This window comes from Tympanuchus pallidicinctus, unplaced genomic scaffold (assembly GCF_026119805.1).
Source record: "Tympanuchus pallidicinctus isolate F22 unplaced genomic scaffold, pur_lepc_1.0 scaffold15, whole genome shotgun sequence".
In the NCBI taxonomy this organism is placed as follows: domain Eukaryota; kingdom Metazoa; phylum Chordata; class Aves; order Galliformes; family Phasianidae; genus Tympanuchus; species Tympanuchus pallidicinctus.
In genome coordinates, this window is record NW_026294669.1 from 26,451,513 (window position 1) to 26,458,728 (window position 7,216).

At 42.6% G+C, this 7,216-nt stretch overlaps 1 long non-coding RNA gene across 4 annotated transcripts in view; it reads left to right on the plus strand.

Annotated features, from left to right (window-relative positions):
• Positions 1–292: 292 nt before the first annotated feature.
• Positions 293–7,216, plus strand: part of LOC128077116 (uncharacterized) — a 182,059-nt gene continuing 175,135 nt past the window's right edge. For all 4 annotated transcript variants that reach the window (XR_008204841.1, XR_008204837.1, XR_008204839.1 and 1 more), the window contains exon 1: positions 293–370. This is a non-coding gene — a long non-coding RNA (uncharacterized LOC128077116). The remainder of the gene's footprint in view (positions 371–7,216) is intronic.

A 7,216-nucleotide genomic window follows, 5' to 3' on the forward strand; every position in this document is an offset into this window, starting at 1 on the left:
AATAGGCTCTAGGAGAGATTTTTCTCTGGCATACTGGCACTAGTGCTGTGTTGGACATGGTGCAGTTACTGCATGAGCTAACTCGCAGCTTCTGCAAAGTCTGTAAGTGAAAAGCGACCATGTAGTAGTGCTTGCTCTTGTATTCTCTAATGGATTTGTCAGAGAAGCTTTTCTTAATGGCTATGTCTGTCACACTGGATGATAAACATGGGATTGTTTTTTCTCCCTGCAGAAATCAATGTCAGGGATGGGAGTAAAAGCAACAGAGGCTCATGCTTGTACAAAACCAGTCCAGCTGTGGACATAGCAAGAGGAGCAAGAACAGTCAGAAGACCTGCTGGCCAAGTGGCAGCCCAGCTGTACCTCCTAGGTAAGCTTGTTCGGTCTCAGCAGAACCCCCCTTTTGGGGATACAGGATTCCAGGGCCTGAGACAAGGTCCCAGGAAGGTCCCACCCTGCACGCAGGAGGGAAGCTGCAGCCTAGGGCAAGGGGTTCTGCTGTATGGAAGCTACCATAGGTGCCTGAAGTAGTGGCTCTGCACTTTGGGGAATGAGAAGTCCCCTTAGCCAAGTGTAAATGCTCTGGTGGTAGAGCTCTAATCAGTGCCAGGTGATAAACTGAATATTTCTATCTCTGGAAACATGTCACAAATGGAAAACTTGCAGACAAACTAGAGGCGTATCAGAGTTTGATTCTAACAAAACAAGACCTGTGCCTCAAATGGCATTCACGCAAGGGCAAATCCCTGCTTTGCCTGATGAAACATGGAGTTTTTGTTAAGGAACCATCCATAGTTTCCTTCCTAAGATTTCATTTAGACAGTCTCATTGAAGTTGAGGAATCATGTGGAAAAGAGGGTTTTTCTACCTAGCAGAGATCCAAAGAGATCCAGACTCCCATTTCACCTCCAATGGAGACAAGGTCTAACTGTTTCAACTCAAAAATGGGATGCAGGCTTTATTCTCATGTTGAGTGGTGGAGGAGAAAAAGAATAAAAGACCAGATTTTGTCCTTGAGCTTACTAAAAAGCCTTCTAAGCCTTCTTTGAAAATAATTCCTGGCACAGTCAGCTTTAAACCTAAGTTTGACTTTTTTTTCCTCTCCTAGTACCAAACACGATTAGAACATAGTATGGATTAATTGCTCTGCCAAATGTCATTCCTATAAATCAAATCTGTTTTCTGACATATGAGTGAGTGTCTGAATACTCCAAAGCCATTAAAAATATCTGCATAATTTTAAAACCTGCTAAATGTTGTTGTTTTCTCTCTCTCTCTCTCTCTCTCTTTCTCCTTTCATTCTTGGTACAGAATGGTATTTTACCCTGATACTCTGATGATGAGAAGTTGAATGGCAAGTTTCAGTCAAATGCTTTTTTTTTTTTACAATCCAATTCTAAAATCTTAACAATGATACTCACAGTGGAAAATGCCACCAACTGTAAATTTACACACGGACAAAACACGGCAACCTCAATCAGCTCTTTTTCAGGCATAACTTGTGGGATCTCTGCCCGCATTCCCTCTGCAGGAGTTGGTGTTATCCTGCTACTCAACTATTCATGTGTTAGTGCTACAGGTGTATAACAGCATGCGGGTCAGAGTCTCCAGAGCTCATTCTACAAGTTCTTACTGTGTCTCCTGTGTGAGATGGTATAAATATTTGCATGGGGTAATAATGACTGCCCCACTCTCTAGTTATCTGTATCATGCAACAAGAGCTGAGGAAAAATTATCCAGCACAACATCATTTTTTCATTGGTAATGCTAATTCAACAGATCCAAAGCAGTTTGTGGGACTTGTTCAGTTTTGCCAGCTCTCGAGAGGAGTTGGCTGCACTTGTAGAAGGACCTGTCCCAACAAGCTGGCATGACTGCCCTCTTCTTGAGACCCGTGCACTTTTCAGTAAGGTGCTGGGGAATATTTGCAAGGGGCTTCTAGGAGTCCTCTATCTGTGACTCCTAGAAGAATGCTCACCCTGACCTGGGGACACCACCAGCCTGGAATGGCTGGCAGCTTGCATGACAAGCTGAAAAAATCATTTTTTTCCTTCCTCCCTCATATTTCCCCTCTAATGGAGGAGGATAAAAAAGTAATAAAAAGGTAACTATTAGAAGAATTGTTTTTGTCCCCTTTTACAGGGACTCTTTTAATGTGTCACAAGAGGAAATTTGGTTTCTCATTCACATTTGTCTCTTGTTGCCCTGTGTCTGTACAGAAAGATGAGTTACATCTGGCCTCAGCCTGGTCCAGAGCCCGCTGTTGCCCACAGGGGCCCTCTTTCTTCAAATGGTTTTCTGAGCAATGCCTGGAAAATCAGAGGAGTGACTGCACTGAGTGCTGTGACAGCTATTCTGGTTTCCTTCCTGGACCTGCTTCTGTGTCTTTTGGCTGTGACAATGTACAAAAAGATCTCAAACCATCCTGGGGGGATGGGGGGGAGGATGAGGAGGAGGGGCAATCTGGCCTCTCAAATCCTCCTCCCAGCTGAAATTGCCTTCCTCTGAGACAGGCTCTTCTACAAGCACATCTGCAGGTAGCTGGGGCAGCTGTGACACGGGGTCACCCATCCTCTGTGTGCAAGGGAGAGCTATTTAACAGTGTGTGAACCTGAACCCACAAACCTGGCATATGGGGTAAATTGCAATGACCCTATGTGAGTCATGATGGCTTTTTGTATTTTGGGATCCCTCCTGTACAGATCAAGCTCAGATATTTCAGTCCTAAGAAGTCTTCCATGCTCACTGTTCTATGATTTTGTCCCCATTTGTCCCTATTTAGTTAATTTTATTCAAAAGTCTACCTCAAAGGAAATTACTGCTTCAGAACTGAAAGCTAGAAACTTTTGTTATTCCTAGTAATGTTTCCCCTTTTGACAAAAGATTGACTAAATTCCAAATGCTTTTAGTTGTCCTAATTATTTTTTCTGAGAGATGAGCTATGAAAATCACCAGCCGTTACACTTTTCAAACTATTTTTCATTTGAATAAATTCAAATAATAACCACTCAGCATTAAGAGGGTTGCCATGCTGCTCTGCAATGAGAATGGATGCAGGTCATCATATAATTCATTTCAGACTTTGTGCTGAACACTATGGTACGGCATGGAAAATGGGGTTCTGTCCTCTTTAGCTTCTGTGGGCTGAGTCTGAGTTGTTTCTTTGAACTGAAGCAGCACATTGGGAAACTGCTTCTCGATTTCAGAATTTGACTAAACCCTGAGTGTGTTGCCATCAAGAGCTAAACAAGTACAGTGGAGGTGCCTGAGGGATCAAGTGATTTTGTATGTTTGTTAATGCTGTAAGACAGCTTTAAATAGTCAGAATAGTCCTTTAGTTGCAGATGTACCCTTATCTCCTTCTTGCAACCTATGTGTTCTACCCTTGAAGAATTAATTCTGTTGGTTTTAAATCAAAGAAAGCAACAAAACTATTTCAAGAGGTCATAAAGCCTGCTAAGATTAGTGTGAGTTGCCCAAAAGAATCATCTTTCAGCTCAGTATGGCTTCACTGAAAATGTCTGGAGAAAGTAAAGCAGTGCAAGACTGTATGATCCAGCAAGGGGTGGTGGTGGGACCTGAGAGTGGAAGTGTTTTTGTCTCATCATTTATCTCTGGCAAGATGTTTTACCTTTCTCTTGTCTAATCTGTATACTTAGACTGTGAACTCTAGAGCTTAAACTGTTCTGTATTATGTAAGAAAAAATGTGTGTATTTCTAGGGTAACAAGAAGAGCACTATTTCTGTGGGATACATGTAAGTGGAAGCCTACTGATTTTGAAAGCTTCTGGTGAAAAATGCTTGTGTGAGTGCAAAAGTACAAAGCAAGGCTGTTATTATTCCATTTTCACATGAATGATCTAAGTTGTTTGTGTCTGGGCTTAATATGCAGTTACTAAACCAGAGTTCCCATTATGGGCAAATAAAAGAGGCAGAAGATACGATAACCCATATGGAATCTAGCTGTTGCTGGCTGAACCTCACTGTGTTAGGTCTCTCCTTCCACCTCTGAGCTGCTCTCAGGAGGCAGAGGAAGATGTGATGGGAGCCAATACAGCCTAGCCCTAAGCCTTCACTAGCACAACCCAAAACGTCCTGGATGGAAATTAAAGTCCAAAAGCCTCCTCATGCACAACTGGTATTCCTTCACATATCCTGCTCCATGGAGCAAGATTAAGGCGAGAGGAAACTTGAGAAAGGCATTCTTACCAGCAGCTGTTGAAAAACCTGCACTGGTAACCCAGCACTATAGTTTCCTCATTGTTGTGCTTTGTTTCATAAAGTGCATTCTTCTCATATCTTTGCAGTTCAAACTCCTGGCCGTGCAATAATTTGGGAAACCAGAGCAGGTAGAGCAGCTGTTTAGGCAGAATCCTTCATTTTGTCAAGAATGCAGCGTTATGCAAACAAAGTTGATTAAGACCAAAATCAATGGTTGTTGTGGGTTTTTTTTTTTTGTTTTTTTTTTTTTTTTGTCTGGTTTTATTATTATTTGTCTCACTGAAATTAATGGCCATGCATTTTTTTTTATTGTTTTTATTATTATTTGTCTTATTACTTTATCTGTTAGCTTTTTGTCTTAAGCTGAAAAATACTGTTGTTCTGTAACTTGCTTCCAGCATCTGGAATTTCAACAGAAGATAAGTTTCAACCTGAAACTAAAGCAAACGTCTCCCCCGCCTTGCCTCCCTGTATGGGAGCTGCTGAGTCACGGCCTGAACCTCTGATTGATCACCTGAGGTGAGCCATGAGTCAGCCACAGGAGCACAGGTGAAGGCAACTCATCTGTGCTGCAGGAAGGGGTGGAGCCAGGCTCCTCCTAGACCTATTTAAGAGCTGGCTACCAGTGGGGAAAGATCTTGTCTGGAGATCCCCTCTTCTGGTGTTTTCTGTAGGTGAGCCTAGCATATGGGTAAGCCTTCCATTTATTTTCCCTTTATTATCTTAGTCTATTTTGCTTACCTCTCTTGTTCTTTTGTGATTATAACATCTTAATGCCCATTGATTATACACCCCCATGAACAACATTTGAAATGTTAATAACTACAATAAAAACATCCCCTTGAAAGAAAGTAAGTAAGACATTTTTTCCACACAGCTAGAGGCAAAGTGTGTACAGGACCCAAATTTGCCTCTCCCCTGAGCACAGTTGTACCAAGCTGTGTGGCTGGTGGTAAATATGTATTCCAGACACTGACTTGGGGATAATGAAGGTCAAGTACAGAAATGCCCAGATAATGTTAATCAGCTGAGAGGGAGAGTACAAACAATCTGCTCATAGCTTAAGATGCTGTACCCTCTTCTGAGAGCCTCTAGAAGAGAAGAACCCGGTTGTAATACAGACAGGCTGCATGTGAGGTGGCTGATATGCTCTTTGTGAGAGCCAAGCCTCCTTCTGTCTGAGTTTTCCAGGCAAGTGAAGCAGGAAGAAAGCTTTTGTGTGCTGCTTGATGGAGGTGTAGGTGTTACTGCATTTATTCTTATGGTAGCTACAACAGACTTGCCTTTGAGTAGGAATTGCTGAGATCTGTATGGAGAACGCAGGCTCAGGGAGTTCCTTAGATCCTTCAACAGACCACTATAAATTAGTTTATTTTATGCCACTTCTTCTCAAAACCAATAAATAGCTTGACAAAACCTGAGTGCTTTAACCCTAAAAATTATTTGGTCTTTAAGTAAACTAGTCTCTGCTATCCTCTATGAGCCTTGTGCTTCCCCAGTTGCCTGAGTTCTCTAAGGCCCAGGAGACATGGTTGGGGTTCCTGGGCACTGCCTCTGACAGCACACGGCTGCTATGGGCTTGTTATGGCTTCATGATGACAAGGGGGGCTTATTTCTGGTCTCAAGGTGGCCTGGAGCTGCATTCTGAATAATGTGAGAGGTGTGTGGGTGATGGGGGCTTTAGCAAGATGAGACAAAACTAAGGCTTTTTAAGCAGAGATGCTCTCTCTCCTGTCTACTTCAAGCCCTCTCTTCTACCAGGAGGCCAACTTGTGGTTGCAGAGGGAAAGCCCCCAGATGATCTCTGAGAAAATAAATGTGAAGTCCTCCTAAGGCCTGCAGTAGTGCCAGGAGAAGGAGGAATGTCTGTGAGCGTGTGCTGAAGGCCTGTGGTGGGGAGGGGGACCTAGCACAAATAGCAGAGAGAAGAAACAAGAGGGCTAAGCGTTTCCAGCTTGAAACAAGGGAAGCTGAGGCACACGAAGGCAGCTGTTCAGATGATGGAAGGAGCTAGCACCAGTTTCATGTTGGAAGAGAACTTGGAGAGACTAGGGTGATCAAGGTAGCCGGGGAGGGTCTTCACAAGGTGGGAACACAGCTGTCTGTGGTGCTACAGTGAATGTGTCTGAGATGGTGGGCATGAATCTGCTGCTCTTCTGTGTCTGAGTGATGTGAGAGCTGCAGTGGTCACTGGAGAAGTCTCTCCAGAAGGATGAATGTTGACTTTGTATGAACTGACAAAGGAGATAGAGGGGGGTGTGATCCGTGTGTCTTTGTGAAGGCATGAAAGTGTAAAGGTGGGAAACATCCTTTTTTTTTTTTCTTCTTTTTTTTTTTCCTAGGGACTCAGGAAAAATAAGGTACTTTAAAGCCTCAAATATTTTACTTTCAGAAAAATGTGTAAATTGGGTATCTTTCTTTCTTTAGAAAGCTGCAGTGCCTCTGCAGTATGGAGTATCTGTAAATTTTAAACATAGCATCACTGACTCACTGACTTTTCCCATACTTCAAGTAGCAGGGACTCTGGAATAAGGATGTTTAGCATATAATGCTAGTTGTAGTGGTGACAGATTAAAAACTCTGAGTTTGAACAGGAAATTGATGTTGCTGGGGAGAGTTTTGGCCTCATAGGGGTCCTGGCTTCCAAGAAAGAATGAAGAGGCTGTGTGATTGAAAAGATGCAATGAAAATTGGGCAGGCTTAAGCGAACAAAATCTTTGAGCCAACCTTTGAATCTAGTACAATTTATGAAATAGCAGGGTGGAGTTTGTTTGTTTGTTCCCTGAGATATCTTAAAGGAAAATAGTTTTACAAAGAAACAAAAAACCCAACCCCACACCTCTGTGCATTTGTAATTCAGAATTGTTTGGTGAGAAAATAAATAGCCAAGCATCACTCTTGCTATGCACTGTTTACTCTAGTTTTAGGGACTGCACAGTGTAAAGTAGCCAGTAAATTATGATGTCATCTGGTTGCTATGAGCTTGTTAAGGGTT